A 20,953-nucleotide genomic window follows, 5' to 3' on the forward strand; every position below is an offset into this window, starting at 1 on the left:
AAGTTCTGCCCTCGCACGTCTAGCCTCGGAAGGAGGCACGACGCAAGCGCTAGGGGAGGGCCCCGCGGCGTTGCCTTGGCTACAGGCCAAGCGTGCACTTCTGGGGCGGGGAGCGGGCTCCGGAAATGTGTAGCTGCTGGGGACAATGGCTGTGCTTGCTGCTGGGGATGGCGGCTTTCTCGGTCTGGCGACTAGTTCTTGCTTGGTCAGTCGGCAGCCGACATCCTGTCTGGGGCGTCGTCCCACAGACGGTAAAAGTACGGCCGCGCTGTTGGCGGGGCCAGTGGACATGGTCCAGGGTGGGATCCGGGTTGGTGTGGCGGCCGGGGAGTTGCTGTGGTGCCGGGGAGCGGGTTGGGGCGGGGGGGAAAGTGCTGGGTCATAGCCTCGGGCTTTCCTCCCCCTCGGGCGCTGGGGCTGGGGCCGCGAGTCCGGGTAGCCCTGGGTGGCCGCGGCCTCCCAGAATCCCCGGGAAGGGCAGGCGGAGGACCCATCATTTATGAAGCGGGGCCTTATCCGGGTTTTGAAGAGTCCCAGAATCAGATGTTGGAATGGGGTGGCTTATCAGCCTTGTTTATCTGCAGGGAAATTTCAGTTCCATCCAGATGTTGGCTCCTTCGGTAAACCTCAGGAATAAGACAAGGGTCAGTGCTGATTAGTAGTTATCTAGGGCTTGACTCAAAATAGACTGTGCGGGCTGTAGGGATGGTAGATGGGCCCTCCCTCTCAAGGTTGGCAGACTTCTGGGATTAAAGGCCCCACTTGAGGATTACATCCTCATCTGCAGTAATGGAGGTTGTGGAAAACATTAACACAGAGAAGGGAGGGGTGTTGCTGCGGTAACTCATTAAAGAAGTCAGGACCCTTGCCTGGCTCTTCTGTAGGAAAGTCTCGCCTAGGGTAGGGCAGCAGCTATCAAAGTGTGTCCGAGGCCCCTGGGATGCAAGACTATTTTCGCAGAAACGCCGGGAAGTCACCTGCCTTTTGCACACTCTTGCACTCCCGAGTTTCCTGTGGGGTTTTCCAGGGAAAACCTGGTCTGTGATATCACAAAAGAGGGAATACAGAGGCAGATAGGAGAATTCAGCTCTCACCAGTCCAAAAGAGATTTGCAGAAATTAAAATCACTGCTATTCTTCTCACTAATTATTTTTGTTTTGAAAAATAAAATTATATTTTGTTTAAGTGTATTAATGGTAACATACAGTAGATTGTTAATATTTTTAAGTGAATTCATACACTTTTTCTAACTTCTTATTTAACTTCTAACACAGGAAATATTGATAGATTTAACTCACATAAATAGCAGCCTTTTGGGGTTCTCAGTAATTGTTAAGAGTGTATAGGGTTCTGTAGAACAAGAAGTTTAAGAGCCCCTGTAGAACGGGTGCTCAGGTGCTAGTCAGCTGCTTAGTGGTGTTAGACGGATGCCAAGATGTCTTCCGCAACTGCTCCCCGACTTAAAGTAATTGGCCACATGGAGATGGGTGGGCAGTGCCTCCACTTTACAAACCAGAAGCTGCTGAATGTGTCTGGAGTCTAGGCCATGGGCTGTGCAGGGATTCCCGTTGTATCTGTTCTATCTAAGCCGGGATTCCTGTGCAGAGTCCTGGCCCTGAAGACCCGCTCTCCTTTGCTCCCTGCCAGATACTTTCTGTGTTACGTCAACACTCCAGAGGGCTTCAGCCTCCGTAGGAACGTCTGCATCCACATTGCCTTCCTCCTGAAGACCCTGCTGAAGATGGAGGAGCCGGTACTGGTGCTATCCCCTTGGGGCCACCTCTACCACTGGCAGAGCCCCGACATCAACCAGGTCTGGATTCCCTGGTCCGACTCCTTTGACCTCCCAAGTCTCAACAGAAACATCCCTGACATTGAGTACGAGCAGTTCATTGCATGTGAGGTGGTAGTCATTTAACTGGGGCCAGGTGGTCGTTGTTTTGGTTCCGATCTGAACATTGGGCTGTCTTACTTTGGGCTTGTCGGTCTGCTTCGGGACCATGCTCATGTTTCCCACACTGCAGGTGAATTTGACTTCTCCTTAGTTTTTTCGGGAAATCAATTTGAAGTGTATGAGCTCTATGTCCCCTCACCTCTAAAAACCCTGGCCTCCTGGTGAGATGGAGCGGTGACAAGGAGGCCACTGCCACAGAGGCCTTGTCCCAGAAGGACTCGCTCCCTTTGCACTCAGGGCTGTTCTTACCTGTAGGAAAACACAGTGTGTGTGTAGCATGGGCCACGTGCTGGAGAAGGTATGTAACTGCCCATCCAGTATAATTTGGTCCTGCTCAAGCTTTCCATTTTAAGTTTTGTAACAGGGAATAGTACAAGATTTTCTTTGAATAATGGTATTTAGAGCTTATCATTTTTTTAATTGAAATGTGGTTGATTTACAATGATCTGTTAGTTTCAGTTATACAGCTGTTTTGTTAGTTTCAGGTATACAGCACAGTGATTCAGTTGTACATAGACATAGTCTATTCTTTTTCAGGTTCTTTTCCATTATAGGTTGCAAGATACTGAATATTGTTCCCTGTGTTCTACAGTGAATCCTTGTCGTTTGTCTGTTTTACAAATAGTAACTTGTATCTGTTAATCCCAAACTCCTAAGTTTGTTTTACAAGTCTGTGAGTCTGTTTTTGTTTTATAAATAAGTACATTTGTATCTTTTTTTAATTCCACATATAAATGATATCATATGATACTTGTCTTTGTCTGATTTATTTCACTTAGTGAGATCATCTCCAGTTCCATCCATGTTGCTGTAAATGGCCTTATTTCCTTCTTGTTATGACTGAGTAATATTCTGTTATATCTAAATACCACATCTTTATCCAGTCATCTGTCAGTGGACGTTTAGGTGGTTTCTATGTCTTGGCCATTGTAAACAGTGCTCCTGTGAAAATTGGAGTGCAGGTATCTTTTGGAATGAAGGTTCCCTCTGGATATATGACCAGGAGTGGGATTGTTGGATTAGGTGATAAGTATTTTTTCTTTTTTTCCTTGTCTTTTGAGGAATCTCCATACTGTTTTCCACAGTGGCTGCACCAAACTACATTCCCGCCAACCGTGTAGGAGGGTTTCATTTTCTCCACAGCCTCTCCAGCATTTATGGTTTGTGGACTTTTGAATGATGGCCATTCTGACTGGTGTGAGATGATAACATTGTAGTGTAGTTTTGAGCTGCATTTCTCTGATAATTGAGCGATATTGAGCATTTTTTATATGCCTATTGGCCATTTGTGTGTCTTCAATGGAGAATTCCATGTTTAGTTGTTCTGTCCATTTTAGTATTTGGTTGTTTATTTTTTTCTTATTAAGTTGGATGAACTATTTATATAGTCTAGAAATTAAGCCATGGTCAGTCTCATCTTTTGCAAATATTTTCTCCCATTCCATAGGTTGTCTTTTTGTTTTACTTATGGTTTCTATTGCTGTGCAAAAGTTTATAAGTTTAATTAGGTCTCATTTATTTATTTTGGCTTTTATTTCTGTTGCTTAGGTTGCTTAGATGGCCCTAGGAAAACATTGCTGAGATGTGTGTCAAATAATGTTTCCTTGTGAGAAGTTTATAGTGTCTTGTCTAATATTTAAGTCTTTAAGCCATTTTTATTTTGTTTCTTTTTGGGTTTTTTGTGACTATGTATGCTTTTGATGTGTGGTTACTTTATTCTTCAAATATATCAACATATTACTATATCTATTTCCTTTAGACTGATAATCACGTAGGCTCCAACACATCCTAAGAATAACGAAGAAATAAAAGAAAGAAAAACATCTGTATTTTCTTGCTCACCTCTCCCATTCCCTCCTTGTTTTACTTTGATGTCCTTTTTCATTTTTACATCTTTATGTTTATTCTCTTGTAACACGTTATTGCATTTCCAACTATGGTTTTCCTGTTTCTATAGGATCCTGCTTCCTTTCTGTTTAGAATAGAACCTTTTAATGTCTCTGTTAGGTTCAATATTGCTGAATTATCTCACCTCCCCCTTCCCCCTCCCCCCAGGCCTCTTAATACTCAGTCCAGGAAAGCTAAACCATTCTAGCCTTCATCGGTTCTGGGAAATCGATCCTCAGAGTGGGAAAAGACACTGAAAAATAATATTCTGTGAGTTGCTTTCTAACTTTGCCCAGAGATGAGAAACATCTGAAGGTGGAGGAAAAAAGTTGGTGGTGGAGAACACAAAGCCTTTTCTCCTTTTGCTACTGAAGAAATGATTGCTTTTGTAATTAGTGATGATGCCCTTTAAATTGGTGAGATCGAGATTCCACAGCTTCAGCGCCTGTGAATAACCAGCCGGGAGAAAGCTCTCTAGGGCCTCTGCAGTGGGAAAGGCAGCGCCTCTGAGCACCTGTTGTTGTGTATTCTTCTTGCCTCCACATGGGTTCACTAGGCACCGTGCAGGACGATGCAGTTAATTGAGGTGGAGGACGGAGGACGGGGAGACCCCTGCTGTGTGGCGAGCCACAGGAGCCCACACTTGAAGGACAAAATGTAGAGTAGTGGGGAGGTCATAGGAACAGAGGATGGTTGAGACCCAGGATAGTGTCCTGGAGTCCAGCAGCCAAGGCTGGTGGGGCAGATGGGGTCCTGGGGCATGGGCAGCACTTGAGGGATCTGAAGCAAAGATAGGAACCAAGAGACTGGATTCGTGTGGGGGTATGGCGCCCCTTGGAGGCTGCAGGGCAGCACAGCGAGCCCAGGGGGAGCGGGCACTTCCCCAAAGCTGGGTTGACAGGTCACAACCAACTCACTGGGGACCGAGAGGCACTGAGTCATTTTTAAATTTTTGTCCCTCTTCCTGGAAAAGAAACTACTGCCTGTTAAATAGCCTGTGTCGTTAGTGAGAAATAAAGACATGAAGCAAGATTGCCTCAAATGTCATCTATTGTGTAGTTGTTAATAAGTGTCAAATGCAAACTGGAATAGATGAAATGAAACATTCAACAGAGGATTTTAAAATCATTTAAAATAAAAATTCTTGCTGCCTTTGTTCTTCATTTCAGGGTTCACTTGGTGATAATAATAGTAACCAAAGCAACAGCAAACCCTTACAGAGCTCTGTCCTGCTGTTCCAGGAACGCTGTGTTCACGACAACCCAATGAGTTGGCACCACTATGAGTTCCACTTTAAAGGTAAGGACATTCATTAATCACACGGCTAATAAATGGCAGAGCTGGGACTTGAACCCAAGCTGTCTAGCCCCAGAGCCCCCTCTCAGCCCCTTCACTGCAACTCATCACTTTGGCATGCCCGACACAGGCCAGCATTTAAGAGCAGCGTGACCTTGGCCAAGGCTGCTTCAACGCTTGGTCTCTATTTCCTCATCTGTAGAATGGGGGTGTGGGCAGTGAACTCTGTGAGCTCAGTGGTCAGTCACTCCAGCTCTGCTATTCTACTGCTTTGAGTTAGTTTGGTAAGTATCTGAGCCTCTGAATGGCCCACCCATAGGCTGGCGCTTTGCTAGGCCCTTGGTTACGGAGAAAAGTAAGATCAGCCTGCTGCTCCGAGGAACCTGTGTCCCTCCATGGGAAGCAGCTGCGAGGCCCAGGCTCCCTCGCTGGCTGTCGGGGGCTGGGCAGGAAAGTCTGATAAGAGAAGACGGAGGCAGAGCCCCTCCAGGAACAGTGGTGGCCACACAGCTCTCAGGAGCGAGAGCCTCTGTCCAGGCTGCTGAGAGGGGGGTCCTCATGAGGCCAGTAGTCCCCCCAACCTAAGACCTCAGGACAAAGATCCAGCCATCCCTGCAGTGTCACCATAGAGCCAATCCATCCTCATCACTGTGCCTCTGTGCTCCTTTGTCCTGGGGCCTCTCTTCCCCCTACACCCAGAAGACTTTCCTCCCTCTCTTCTCTGAGTGTCCCCTCACTTCACCCATGGCCCCTGCTTCCTGGGTAACCATCTCTGGAGTTGACACTTTGCCCCCTCACACACCCCCGTTTGATCAGGAGCCTGGGTTGACCTCCTTGTGCTCAATTTCCACCTTCAGATCATTGCTCCTCCTCTCTTGGGAGCACCTGGAAAACCAAGATCCTTTCCTAGCAGTGCCTGCCACCCTGGCCTCCCTGCTCATCTGCCTCAGTCAGGAGCACCTGGACCACCAGCTCTGTATTGCCTCACCTCCTATCATCAAGACGTCAAAGTTGACTCTCCATCCACCACCCAGTATGGTCATTTTAGGGTCTTCTCCTTCAGCCTGAGCCAGCCACCGCCCACTCACCCTACCCCCGGTCACATACCCAGGCATGACTCCACCCCAGTTCCAGCCTCTCGCCTTTAAGTGCCCACCTCTAGCCGTCCAGGTGCATGTCCACCAGCCTCCCTGGCCCTCCTTCACCCTCACTGGGGCATCAAGCGCTGAATCCTCTGCTTTCCAGCCTGTTCACATTCCTCTTACTTCCACTTCCCCACCTTCCAGCTCTGCATCCACAGTCAGCACTCTCTTTATGACAAACAAAACCCCGTTGACCCTTGATCTTTTCAGTTCCTCACCAGGACGACTTCCATCTCGGTTCACCCAGCTCTATTTATTCTGTGGCTGCAGGCAGCAGGCTCTCCCAGCACAGATTTCTAAGACTACAAATCAATGCCTACCATGCTGCCACTGCCAGGCAATACTCCAGGATTTCTCTAGTGAGCACATTTCCCCACTTATCACTTAGTGGTGTCAACATTCTCTGCTCTCTGCACAACTGTAAGCTTCCCTCTGTCTCTTCCCTGACTCCCAGCAGATGGCCTCGCCTCCTGCTTCAGAGAGAATGACATGTCACTGGAAAGGAACTCGCTCACCTGCAGCAAATCTGCTCACCTCACCTTTTATCTGTCCCTCTCCCACCTGGACTCTAGCTGTAGTTGTTCTAATTTAGTGAGTGTAGTTTACATATATATACACAGTTAAAAGCATAGCACACTATAGGCTACCTTCTAGGGCTTACTTTTTCAATTTAACATAGAGTGTATGATTCATCCACTTCGTTGCATGTACCTGCAGTTCATTTGTTTTAACTGATCTTAAATGTTGTGTGTGTGAAAGTAACACAAAGCAAGGGTAAGCTAGGATTCAGGATGCTGGTTACTTCCTGTGAGAAGAGTCCAAGAGCAGGATAGGGAAAGAGGACACAGTATGTCACTGTCAATAGTCCTGTTCTGATGCTGGGTGATAGGTTCACAACTGTTTCTTATAATATTAATTTTAATACATAAATACCTCTGACAGGCACCTAAGGTGAGAATGTGTCATGAACCAAGACATACAATGGATAATATTACATCATTATTTTTATGTAATCTTGTTATAAAATATATTAATCATAATCCTACATTGTTATGTTAGATATTATATAGATGCATGAATTATATATTCTGTATATAAATACATACATATGTATTATATACTATCTGATAATAAATAAACAGAAAATAATATGCTTGTATATCTACTATTATGTATTATTTAATAAATAATAACATAATATATCCTGTTATATGACATGGCACCTAATCTTTAATCAGATAAAAACATGCCACTATATGTAATGGTAATTAATGAAATTAAATGAAAAAGCCCGCAGCTTTAACGCCAAAACCGCTCCAGCTGTCACTGTCTTTTTTCTTCCCTTTCATGGTCGAGGTCCTCACGGTGCTATCTGTTCCCCCTTTCATCTCCTTATCCTGAACCTTCCTCCTCCTCCCATCCCATGCTGGCTTCTGTCCCGGGGTCCCGCTAGTCACCAGCCGCCTCTGGGGCACTGATTTGCGGGCACGGTCTCAGGCCCCAGCTCACCTGCCTGTTCGCCGCCTCTGCCACCGCTGGTGGGGGCGGGGCGGGGGGCAGAGTGCACCTCTTGTCCTGGAAGAGGACACAGCCCAGACTCAGTGAGCAGCAGCAGGTGTGGCCGGGACCTGCAGGACTGAGGGATGAGCCAGGCTGTCTGCGTCCAGACCTGGGGCACTTGGAGTGTGAAGAAGCCCAGTCCTCACTGCCCCTGAAGTGAGGAAAACACCCTCAGGTGAGTTAAAGTGCTTATGACCTAGGTCTGTTGGCTGGAAAGGACAAACGGGCCCCTAAGGGGAGGGTAGTTGATGTTCCAGGCCCCACGAAAGCCCTAAGGGCTGGCGGGGAAGCAGGCTGGACGCTCCACTGGATCCAGTGTCCCCTCGGGGGTGGGGCCTTCGGGAACAAGCAGAAAGCCCTCGGTCTCTGGGGGGAACGGGGCAGTGAGGGAGCATCCCTGCGGCGAGTCAAGTGACGTCAGGGCCTGTGGGATTTGTTTGTATGGCCACATCGAGCCTCAGCATAAGCCACAGCAGGAGTGGATTCCTGTCCCTCCAGGTGCCACCGTGTCAGAGTGCCAGGCTTCAGACCCGATCCCCTGGGGTGCTAGGACAGTTATAGACAGAGGCGGCTTGGGGAGGCCTCAAGACGGTGGTACTGGCCTTCCTGCCGACACGATGACACAAAAATCAAACAATCTATCGATGGGAAGAAAATAAGAAACATGGTCACATCTGGACCCCAAGCTTACACGTGGTATATGGGTGACATTTATCGACAATCCAGTGAGGTTCTGGCCAGAGCTAGAGGCCAGGGCAGCAAGCCGGGAGTGGCATTAAGGAGCATCGTGGTGCAGAGGATGTACTGGGGGCCTGCAGGTTCCTCCCAGGAGGAACCTCAGTGTTTGGGAGGTGGCTAACATGCCTGCTTCTTGTCACCAGCAAGTGATGCCACCTGCGGAAAATCAGCTATGATCCTGAGCCGGGTCAGCCCTGGGTGATGTGATGAAGGCTCCTACAAGAGGGGGCCCAGACGGATAGTGAACCAACCAACAAGCTGATGAGTTTCTGGCCTGTGTTTATCGTGCTTTCGTATCAAGAATGAGGAGAGATTTGAACGGCTCACCATGAAGATTTTAATAACTTAAGAGGTTTCCGTGTCTCACTGCATTTCAGTGTCACCCGGAGGAATTCAGGAGGTGTTTAGACCCAGTGGAGACTAATGTCCTGTTGGTTCCTCATCAACCTGGCAAACCCACCAGCCCTCTATGGCCAGACCTTGGCAAGTGCCTTCCCTTGTTCTAACAAAACCCTTTCTACCCACGCCTGTGGTAAGCTTTTACTTTTTTTTTAATTAATGGGGATGAAGACACCTTACAGCCTTCTTAGGCCTTTTCTTAGGCCTTCTGCCCTTAGACCTCGGCAAGGGGGCTAGCTGCCCTGAGTCCTGCACTACAGAGGGTCCCTCTGGCCCTGACACTTCCTCTGGCCACACCCTCCACAAGGTGGAGTCAGCAGGGCCAAGGGGACATGGTCATTGGCTCCATCCCATGCTCTAGAAACCCTGGACCACAATTGCCCTGCCTCAACAGCCCGACCCATTTCTAGTGCCTGCACCGGCTATCCCCGGAGTTCAGATTCCCAGGACTCACAGAGAGGCCAAAGGGCAGCTGTTTGCATGGAGGGTATGAGCAGAGCCCGGTCGTGAGGACTGAGTTTCCCCCTGTGCACATCCAAGGCCCCTTGTGGCAGGGGATGGACCCAGCATTGGGAAGAAAAGGGTCAGGCTAGTGATCAGAGCCTGGGAATCAGCTTTCCCCACACACTCACTTTCTTTGCCGAACTCCCCTGTGTCTGGGAATTCTAAATTTGAACCTGGTCTTCCCCCTTATAATGAATGTATATTTGTAAAGGCAGGACTTTAGAACCTACTGCACTTAACATGTTTACATGTATAGGATGTGAGCTCCCAGGTATGCTCTGGCCCTGCACTTCCAAAAGTCCAGAGCAGTTATGTTGTCTCTACTGAGACTGTAAGTGGCAAAGACCATCTCCAGAGAGGAGAGGTTCCTGCTTCACGCTCCAAAGTCAGGATCTTCTGAGTGGGTAAAACAATGGACACTGTGACCCTCAATTGTAAATTGATTTAGAATAACGCCAAAGCGTGTTAGACGTGTGTGTGCGCATGCACGCACCTGAGGACATGTGTGGTACATGATTCTGTGTGTGTGTGTGTGCGTGCGCACGCCTTGGGATGTATGTGGTTCTGTATGTTATGTGTGTGTGTGTGCCTGAGGACGTGTGTGGTTGTGTGTATGTTATGGGTGTGTGTGTGTTACATGACTCCGAGTGTGTGTGTGTGCCCGTGGGGATGTATGTGGAGCAGAGTCAGTGTGTCTGCATGTGTGTTTGTGTGTACGTGCATGCATTAGTTTTAATAGTAGAAGCTGTCCATTAGAATTATGAAGTATTAAATATTGTATGATGTCCTTTGCTGTATAATTCAAAATTAAAATAATCTTCAATCACAAGAAATTTAGTCCCTCTCAGATTCTGATTTTTTTTCCAAATTGATTATGTCTTCATTTTACTGATGAGGAAACTGTAGCTTAGAGATGTTAACTGACTCAACCAAGGGCATGGAGCTTGCGAGCCCAGGACCAGGACGCAGTCCAAGCCGCGCTGCTCCAGAGGCCTAGAGCCCTGCTCAAGATCACGCGTGGCCTCTTAGCGGGGGAACCGATTCTGATGGGCTGTGGCCAGCGTGCAGGCTGCCCAAGACGGAGACTCGGGAAGCCGGGCGAAGAGTACCAGACAGCAGACAAGAGTGAAGGGCTGCTCAGAAGTCAGATAGGTTCCTAGGTCTTGGATGAGGAAGGAGGCTCACTGCTCAGCCTTGAGCCCTTTGCTAGTGGCCAAAAGGGACCAAGGCATACGAGAGCACTTCTGAGAGCTGCCTGCCAAAACCTGGAAAAGGACTGCTCAGGACTGGCTCTGCAGTAGGAGCAGAGGAAGGAAATGTAGCCTCTTGGTGGACATTCTTGGTGATGGCAGTAGGAGGGCTAGCAGCCTTGGTATAGAGGTGGCAGGACAAGGTCCTAGTGGATGATCGTTTTCACGTGTCTTAAAAATCATTGATTAGTATATTGTATCTATTTTGTGGTTTATTGTAGGGTGGTAAATATGGTCAGTGTTACTCCATATTACCTGGATTAATTAATTTTTTATTGTTAATTTTCTCTTCAGTGATTTGGAAGCTATATTGCCTCTTAATGAAAAGTCTCTAAATTTTTATAAATCATCTCTAAGTTCATAACTTTATATGCAGTTGGACCAGTATGCCTATAAGAATCTCAGAAATGAAATAATCTATTAGATCCTGTTCCTCAATAATGAAAAATTTAGCATATTTTAGCTCTCTGCTGTTCCAAATTGTGTGTGTGTGTGCGTGTGTGTTTGTGTGCTCCAGTTACTACTTTTTAGACAGTTGCTTAAAGTTTGTTACATTAACAAAGAAAATATAGGTATAAACATCTTGGATTTCATTGCTCGCTACCACTATTTAATCCCATGTCTTTCCCACTTTTGAGTTATTTACTTATCGTGATTTCCCAATCAACTGGACACGTGATTGACTAATTTTTTTCGAGCGGTGGACTTGGAACACTTACATATCTATATGCAGATTTATGTTCTCCTCATCAACAGCTCTCAGTGTGTTGTTGATAGCCCAAAACTTTTTTAAAATTAAGACATTGTTTTTCATCACCAAAAAAAAAATTATTAATTTAAGGTGCTGTCTTTTTATGGCTGGCTAGTCTTGTATGCTGAGTGGATATTAATAGAGATTTCCTTAACCTTCCTCCTCCTTTTTGCCATGTCTCGAATTCATTGAGAAGCATGTTTTTACCATTTCTCACATGGGCTTCCACTTTGACTTCCGCTTTAAACCATCACCCCACTCTTTTTCTCCATGCTTATTCCTGAAAAATGAGCTCTCTTTCAGTTTTAAGGTGGTTCCCGTCAAAGATGTGTGACTCCCTGTCCAAAGTTCCAAAGGAAGAGAAAAGGAAAGATTCCTGTTTCTGGTGGTTACATTTTGTCAGGTTAGAGATCTAGTTATCCGTGTGGCTGCGGTGGAATCTGCAATATCTTGGCTCCGAGTTTCCTTTTTCTGGCTTAATAGGGGAACCGCATTAGCTGGGGTCACGGCGCTGTGGCCGTTGTCAGGATCCTGGGACTGAGGCAGCCCCTTTGCCTCCTTGTTATTTTGATCTTGCAAACTGGGTCCCAGCTATGTGAACCCTGCACCTGGTGGCCAGGATCGCCCCACACGTGACGTGTCCCCAGTTCCTTGGCGTCCCTCACTGCTGTCAGCTAGTTCCAGTAAGAGTACGTGATGGCTTCCAATGTGGTCCTTCCTCCTTCCTCTCCAGGCAGGCCCTCCTTTCCCACTAGTTGGCCCTAAGCCTTCTCTCCTGCGCTACATACGCTGACGGAATTCCTCAGGGTTTCCAGCAGGTAGATAGGTCTCTTCTATGTTTGGACCCCTTCAGTGCTTGCAGTGAAAATATAGGATGTGGGAAGGAGGAGCTTGGGGATTCTCCGTATCTAGGGGCTCCCTATCCAACAGATTCAACTAACAGTGGATTGAAAATATTGTTGAAAAAACAGAAAGTTTCAAAAAGCAACACTTGAATTTGCCATACACTGGCAACTACTTACATAGCATTCATGTTGTATTAGATACCATGAGTAATCTAGAGATAATTTAAAGTACACAGGAGGACACAGTGAAAGAGAAAGTGACAACAAATATATGTGTATATTCATGTATAACTGAAAACTTGTGCTGTATGCTGGAATTTGATACAACTTTGCAAAATGACTATAACTCAATAAAAAAAGTTTGTATATATATAAAAAAGTAGATGGGAGGATGTACATGAGTCCCATGCAAGTCCTATGTCATTTTATACAAGAGGCGTCAGCATCCATGGATGTTGACTTCAGGGTGAGTCCTGGAACCAGTGCCCCATGGTTACCAAGGGATGACTGGAAGTCCAGGCTCATTATCCCAGCCTGTCAGGTCCCCACGTGGTCTGAATCCTACCTGTACCACACTTCCCTTGTCACTCTCCTCCAGCCCTGGCAGACTGCCCTCTGATTCCTGAACAGGCCACACTCACTGCGCTTCATGTCTGGCCCCTAGAAATACCCGTTACTTTCTGAGCATGACTCTGCTTTCACAAAATGGGCTGCATTGTCACTACAGAAGACAGTGTGGAGATTCCTTTAAAAACTGAAAATGGGCTTAACTCATGATCCAGCCTTCCCACTCCTGGACATATGTCAGAAGAAAACTCTAATTCAAAAAGTCACATGCACCTCAATGCTCACAGCAGCACTATTTATAATAGCCAGGACATGGCAACAACCCAAATGTCCATCGATGGCTGACTAGATAAGAAGTAGTAGTATATTTATACAATGGAATACTACTCAGCCATGAAAAACAAAATAATGTCATTTGCAGCAACATAGATGGACATAGAGATATTCATTCTAAGTGAAGTAAGCCAGAAAAAAAGAAAAATGCCATATGATATCACTTATATGTGAAATCAAAAAAAGACACAAATGAACTTAACTACAAAAGAGAAATAGACCCACAGACATAGAGAAACAAACCTACGGTTCACAGGGAGGGAAGGGGATGGGAAGGGATAAATATAGGGATTTGAAAAGTGCCCCTCTTGGGGAGTGATGGAAATGCTGGCTATCTTGATCGAGGTGATGGTTTTCTGGGTGTAGACATTAATCAAATTAATCAAATATTACATGTGAAATATGTGTATTTTACTGTACAGGAATCATACCACAATAAAAGTGCCCGTAAAAAAAAACAAGAAAAAATTAGCGGCATTGTGTCCTACGTTTTTATGTGTCTTCAGTGAGGGGGTCTTCAAGTTTCTGGTCTGCCATATTTTTTGAACCAGAAGTGCCCTCCTTCCCTTTTCTTTGTTAAAATGTCAGTGGGTGGCATTTATTCCCGTGGCTTCAACTGCTCTCTGTGCACTGATTAACTGTCAAATCTTTTTCAGCATGGACATCTCAGTTCAGTCCCAGATATATACTTCTAATTGACAAGTAGACATTCCCACTTGATTAGCCCATAAAAATCTCAAGCTCTGCATGTTTGGATTTACTCTCACTCAGAACTAGGTTTTCTTTTTCAAACATGGCATCACTATCCCATCTGTATTCCGTGACTTACATCTGGGAGATTTCCTTTACTTTTCCACTCCCTCACCCCCATCAGTACTACAATTCTATTCCTTAATGTCCCCCAACTAAGTCCCTGCTCCTCGCTCCCCACTGCACTAATTCCCACCCCTTGCTAGTCTCCCCAGTGCTGTTCTTTAGAGTGAACAATCCACTTTGCTCACTTTTAATGACTAATCTGTGTCACTCTCCTCCTTAAAACCCCAAAGACATCCCTGCTGCGTATGTGAGGAAGTCCACGCTCCCTGACTTAACGTCACAACTTCTCATCACCTAGTTGCTGCTTTTTTTCAGCCTCAGCTTCCATTAGTTCCTCACAAACTCTAGCTTCACTGACCTTCCTTCCCTAGTTGCAAAGTGCTGTTAGACACGACCAGGCGTCTGCACGAGACACACAAGCTGCTGAGAATCCCGTCCCCACCACGCACTCTGCTGGTCTACAGATTTGATGGAATCCTTCAGATGTCAGGGCAGAAAGCATTTCCTCTCTGACACCTTCCCTACCTTCTAGAACCCAGCCCCAGGCAGTGGAAGAGCCCCTCTGAACATATAGTATATATGATGCCATGTGACTCTTAACTCATTGTTTAGAAAACCTATTTAAATTTGTCTCTTTCACGACACACTGTGATCTCCTTGAGGAATGGGGGCTGTGCGGTATTTGTCTAGACAGCTAATGTCTGGCACAGACCCCAGGCCATCGGAAACAGTCTGCTGATTCATCAAGAATTGTCATCTTAGCGATGTAAGAAAGAATACATGATCTCTCCTCTTACACCATCCAGCAAGGGTCAAAATAATTTCACATAGAGCTACACAGGCAAAGTATGTGTATTCTTTTCCCCTTTGTGAGTCCGAGATCATAGGTATCCTGGAACGGAGGTGTCACTCTAAGCTGTCTGTCCCCTAGGCTTTCACGTCCAGCTTCAAAAAATTTTTTAGAAGTTGTAGGGATACGTGTTCATCACCCCGTCTTAGAGCAAACGGCGCTTCAGCCTGACCAAGTTTAATGTCCATATAAAAATCAGAAATCTTCCAAACTGAAGCCTGAAGAAACATTTCCCGTCTCTCCTTCCAGTATGTCCGCCATCTGTATCCCACATCCCCGCTGCTCGTCTGCGTCAGGACACCTTCCATCTAGAAACATTTTCGGTGGGACACTTGGATGAGAACTAATTACAGCAGTCATGAAAATGGCCCCATGAACGTAGGCTCTGCACAACAACGATGCTTTGACCGGAGGCCTCAGCCGTGGCCTGCAGTGTCTGTTCACGTGTTCTGCCTGGCTTCCCTGCAGACGTTCTGCAGAAAATCAAGCCGCAGTTAAAGTCATAGAAGGCCCAAGAAATCCAGAAAAATGGAATGAGATTCATCTCCTTGGAAATATTTTTGAAAACCATCCACTAATACGAAGAAGAGCTTTAAGAGGTTCGTTTCAGAGCAGATGATGTCCAACTGCAGGGGGGTCAGTTTTGTCATTGTTGCTCGCTAGTTGGCTTTCTGCTGCTTCTAATACGCCGCTTTTAAGAGAAGTGGCCTGAGTCGGCCCTCAGAGCAGAAAGGTGAGCTGGGCCTGGAGACAGCCAAGCTCCTCTGCTGTGTAGTAACCCGCTAAGAAGGAAGGGATGGCCCAGGGCTTCCTCTCTCTCTTCCCCTCAGTTATAAACTCTATGAAGGGAAAATGGAACAAAAAATCTTAATTCAATATGGTATTGCCAAGTATAAAAATAATTGTCTTTGGAGGGGATGGTATAGTTCAAGGGGTAGAGTACATGCTGGGTTCAATTCGCAGTAACTCAATGTAAAAGAAAAATAATAAAATTTCTTTAAAATAAACAAGGAAAAGAACAAAGAAGAAAAGAGGTCTCAAACAACCCAAGTTTAAAAAGAAAATAAAGTCTTTTAAAAATAGTAGTCAGCTTGGTCTTTTGCTAGATTAGGAGTTTGGGATTAACATGTACACACTACTATATATAAAATAAATAACCAACTCCCAGGTCCTCAATAACTTGTTCAACCTGAATCCTTTCTCTTTTTTCCCCTAAGCAACCCGTGGAAGCCTCTGAAATTCTCATCTGGTAAAAGAATTCATTTAAAGGCGGTTTGAATGTTACTGGTTAAAACAGTTATTTGTGGTTCCATTAATATAGGATTAGTAAGAAAGACAGATAATAAACCATTAAGCAAATAAATATATGACGTACTGCCAGGTAATAATAGTTGCCACAAAGAAACATAAAGCATATTAGGAGAGAAAATTATTGAGTAGGAAATATGTGCGTGTCATTTTAAATAATGTGGTCAGATAAGTCCTCTCTGAGGGTAAAATAATTTGAATAAAGTCCTGAATGAAGCAAAAGAATAAGCCACGTAGGTAACAGACAAAAAAAGCCTCCCAGACCGGGAGAAGTGTAAGTATGAGACTTGGAGTTACAAACACAGCTGTCCTGGTGGGGACCATCTGGGCGGTGAAGATGGGCTGGAGCAGAACGGTGAGAACTGAGGCTGCAGAGACGGGTGAGGGTCCGGATCACACAGGACCTTTGTAGGGACTCTGGATATCCTTCTGAATACAATGGAAAATCACGAGAGTATTTTGCAAAGCAGAACAACTTGATCCAATTCATACTTTAATAAGACAGTTGTGGGTAACGTATGGGGAATAAGCAATGGAAGCAGGGCAAGGTAAGCTGATGGGAAGCCAGTGGGAAGAGTGCTGCTGACCTGGAGAGAGACACCGAGGTTGGGCTGGGATGATGGCGGGAGACGGGCTGAAAGGGGGACACGATTTGACAGTAACGGTCACAGGCCTTAATGCTCGAGTTGGACACAGACACAGAGTGGTTCAGGGTGATAGGTGTGTGATATTTTGTGCTGAGACACAGTTTTTGTGCAGAGACCTGACAGGAGAATAAAGTGGGGACATTGACGTCGGTAAGAACGGTTGGTGGGTGTTGAATTCCCCATACAGCCGCGTCTCTATTTCTCTGTAGATGAAGTCAGCAGAGCAGGGATGGGTGTTCCTACTTCTGCAGAGAATTGCGTGTCCTCCTCATCAATAAATTCGAGAGGCCGACCTGCCCATCCAATTGCAACATCTTGTATCTGCTTCTTTCTATCCAGGAGGAGATTTCCAACTCAGATGCCAATCAAAAATTCCCGTGTCCAGAGTTAGAGCTGTGTGCCTTTGGGATCATCTCAGAGACGCCTCCACAGAGGCTCAGTGTGCTCTCTCTCTCCCTCAGAGCACACAGTTCCCTTTAGTCCGGTGGGTCTCAGCAGAGAAGATTTCACAAATAGCCCCTCTCAGGCCCTGGGGACCAACCTCCCTCGTGGCCGAGCTCTGAAAATGAGCACGAGTAAAGACCTTCTCCAGGGCGCCATCTGGCAGATTACATGAGGACAGTGTACAAAAGATTGGGTGGGTTGATGGTATAAATGGATTTTAATTTTTGCTCTGAATCTGATTCTGTCCTTCCGTTTTGTTAAGAAAGAGTTCTTAGGCCAGACATGATTCTTCTTTTTTCTTTGTATTTAATCATCCAAGAGGTTTAGATAAGGTATTTGTTTAAGTGTAAGAATCTTTAAAAAAAAAAAAACCTTGCAAATAGCGTCTTGTTAGGCATTTGGACAAGTAAATACTCCCAGCAGTATTGAACCCCCTTGTTCCTCCAGGGGGTCTCCAAAGGTATACATGTTCCAAATCTGACCCAAAACCAATGAGCCTTTTCTTTTTTTAAGCACTTCACCATGGACAAAAGATGCCACTAAAGAAGGTGAGAAAAGAGCAGGTCCCCATAATCCAGAGTCCCTCCCAAAGAGCCCACAGAAGCAAAGAGGAGATGAACGACAGAAACGGTTTATTTATACACACGCAGGAGCCAACCAGAAAAGTAACTACCATGTTAAATCATGAAAGTTAAAGGCTTTTTTACCAACTGAACTTAATAGGACAAAGGGAGAGGAGAGAATTGGTTTTCATGATAGGTTTTCTTCTCCATGTAGTGAATCGCAGGTTTCTTCAGCTTAAAGTGCTTTTGTATTAACCGTGGGTTCCATCTGACTTTCCATTCCTCGAACTTTGTTCTTCTTTGTCAAGGTTCACTCATGTATTCTGAGCCCCTGGATTTTCCACGAGAATTTTAGATTGATTGTCAATACCTGCAAAACACCACCTGGGATTTGGGTTAGGCATTCTTTGAATCCTTAGATCTATTTGTGGACTATTGTCATCTTAGTAGAATGAAGCCTTCTGCTCCATGAATATGGGATTATTCCCCGTGAAAATAGGTCTTAATTTCTCTCAACAGAATCTCTCATCTTTTGCAGTCTTCAGTGTCCAAGTCTGGTGCTTCTTCCTCACCTCTATTAGATGCTGATTCAGAAGAGACACGACCTCCTGGAGAACCTCTGCTGCCACGGAGCTGACATGGAACTGAGTCCTGAGAAGGATTTAAATTCTTTTAAAAATAGGATTAATGTATTTTAATTATTCCATAGATGAGTAATGAATGGGTCACATTAACATAGGATTTTAATCCTTTTAGAATTAGTAGAGTAATACAGACACATTACAAAAAATTGAAATATTGCCTAAAAGAGAAGAGATTTGTAATTCTTACACACAGAGGTGAATGTCATGAATTATTTGGTGCTTATGTCTCAGTCTCTGGGTCTCTCAGTCTGTCTCTCTTCATCTCTGTCTCTCACACACTCACAATCAGATCAGTTTACATCTATGCTGATTTCACACATATGTGGTCGTGCAGATGGGACCCTGGGTGCAGACGGTGGGTCTGCATACTTCCACCCTGAGGCCTCCCTTGACATTGGGTTGAGACCAGGCATCCACTTTTCCAACTGCACAGCATTCATTCATCAACATGAACCAGAATGAATGGACCCCATCCCCTCTCCAACAACATTAGTGTTGCTTTAATTCCGACTGTTTCAACCAGTGCTGTGATGAACACCCTTAAAAAGGCATCTTTGAATAGGTGTGTAAGGATTTTAGTGGGATGAACTGTAAGGATCAGAACTTCTGGGGAAGAGATGCATCTGTGGCCCTTTGATGCGTCCTGCAACCCTCTTCTCCTGGAGAGGAGCGTCCCTTCACTCTTTCCTCCAGGGGATCTGCTGGAGCCCCTGCCTGCTTACATTGTCACCAGGGCTGGTTGTCACCTGACTAAAGACCCGCCAGTGTGATGGTGACCGGTGCTGTCTCTGCAGTGTTGCCGTCTGCCTGTGTTCTCATCTGAGAGATCAAGCATCTCTAACACACACTGACCACCTGCATTGCCTCTCATTGGAACTGCCCATGTCTCTTCTGTTTCTGTTTAGAACATTGGGTTTCAAAAGGATTTTGGACTACAGGGATGGGAAACCTTTCTCCAACCTTGGGTTATGAGGAATGCATTTTCCAGTTTGTGATATGTATTTCAAGCAGTTTTTCTGGGCTTTTGCTAATGTTTTTGATTTGTTTGGTTTTGTTTTCGCCACAGGAAGAGCTAAGCATCTCCCTTGTGTCTTCTGGCTGTGGTGTCACAGGGGGAACAGCAGTGTCTACCCTGAGATTTTGCACAGAGTTACTAAAAGGGTTTCACTTTGTACGTCACAACTTTAATCAACCTGGATATCCCCTTAAAATAAAAATGCTGTTTCAAGTGAAGACAAAAATAATACACACCCCAGCTTTAAACATGTGGGCAGGGACAAAAAAAATTTTTTTAAATTTCATTGACAGGGAACACCCAGGAGAGTTAAAGACACGCAGAGAGAAAGAGGACTTGGGGTTCTCAGGGGCTGGGTGAGGAGGGAAGGGAGTGAGTGCTCAGGATCCAAGGTTTCACTATGAGGAAAGAAATAATGTGAAACTAGATGGTAGTGATTGTCTCACAACATTGTGAATGCCCCTAATGCTCCTGAGTTGCACAACTTAAAAGGGGAAAAGTCTATATTTTATTAATGAAATTCTAAAAAGAATAATAAAGGATGCCATAAATGATGTGAAACAAACAAAGGAAACTAAAGAAAACCAAACAAAAACATCTCCAGAGGAAGGGACTTCAAGTTTGGGAAGGGGATAGGGAGGGGACTGATGGTGGGATTTTGGAGAATAAGGTGTGGGTGGGTGCAGAGGGGGCTTTGCGCCAGCTGTCCAGGTGCAGATGCAGCTTCAGGAGGAGCTGCAGGAGTGGCAGGAGGGAGGTCAGGGTCTCCTGCTGGATCCAGATCGTCCTTATTTTGGTCTCTGACATCTTCCCCTGCCACTGCCTCCTCTGTAACTATTGGATGTGGAAAGAGTTTTAAGTCTTGTGGAAGAGCTCATGCTGTGGGAGAGGAAAAATTTACCCACCTGCCTCCCTTTCCATGTGCCTCTTCAAGGACAGATGTCTTCCCAGAGCTTTCCAGACAGCTCTCACCCAGAAAGTGCCCACAGGATGTGTTCTGTGACAAGTTTTCCAGACAGGTGGTCTGAGGCCATTCTTTGCTCTGGTCCCAACAGTAGCCTCTGAGGACACCTCCCTTTGTGGCCCAGCCCTCGCCCCTCCCTCACCTACACACAGGCACCAGCCCTGCCTTTCTGAACTTCGGGCTGTGCTTCGGGGGCTCCTGGTCCTCCACCTGACTTGCAGCGAGGTGGGCACGGTGCTCCATTTCAGAGCCGGTTGTGCTGAGCTACCCGTCAGCCCCGGGCAGTTCCCTGGGGAGAGCCCTGGGTGAAGTCTGGGTCCGAGGCCTGCCCCACTGGTTTGTGGGCCATGGCTGTGGGGACCCCTCCATATCCAGACCCACCTGGAGCCTGCGCTGGCCCTCAGAAGAGTGGCACAACAGCCTTTCACTTGGGGAGGGTGCTTTGGTGTTCTTTTTCATCAGCTTCGGTTCAGTAT

At 46.0% G+C, this 20,953-nt stretch overlaps 1 long non-coding RNA gene across 1 annotated transcript; it reads left to right on the forward strand.

Moving 5' to 3' along the window:
* Nucleotides 1–100: 100 nt before the first annotated feature.
* LOC140693142 (uncharacterized) lies at nt 101–6,242 on the forward strand. The gene is made up of 4 exons (XR_012068844.1): nt 101–251; nt 1,648–1,813; nt 5,011–5,140; nt 5,995–6,242. It is a non-coding gene; the product is annotated as an uncharacterized lncRNA (long non-coding RNA).
* Nucleotides 6,243–20,953: the final 14,711 nt, after the last annotated feature.

The sequence above is a fragment of the Vicugna pacos genome, unplaced genomic scaffold (genome assembly GCF_048564905.1).
Source record: "Vicugna pacos unplaced genomic scaffold, VicPac4 scaffold_19, whole genome shotgun sequence".
NCBI lineage: Eukaryota > Metazoa > Chordata > Mammalia > Artiodactyla > Camelidae > Vicugna > Vicugna pacos.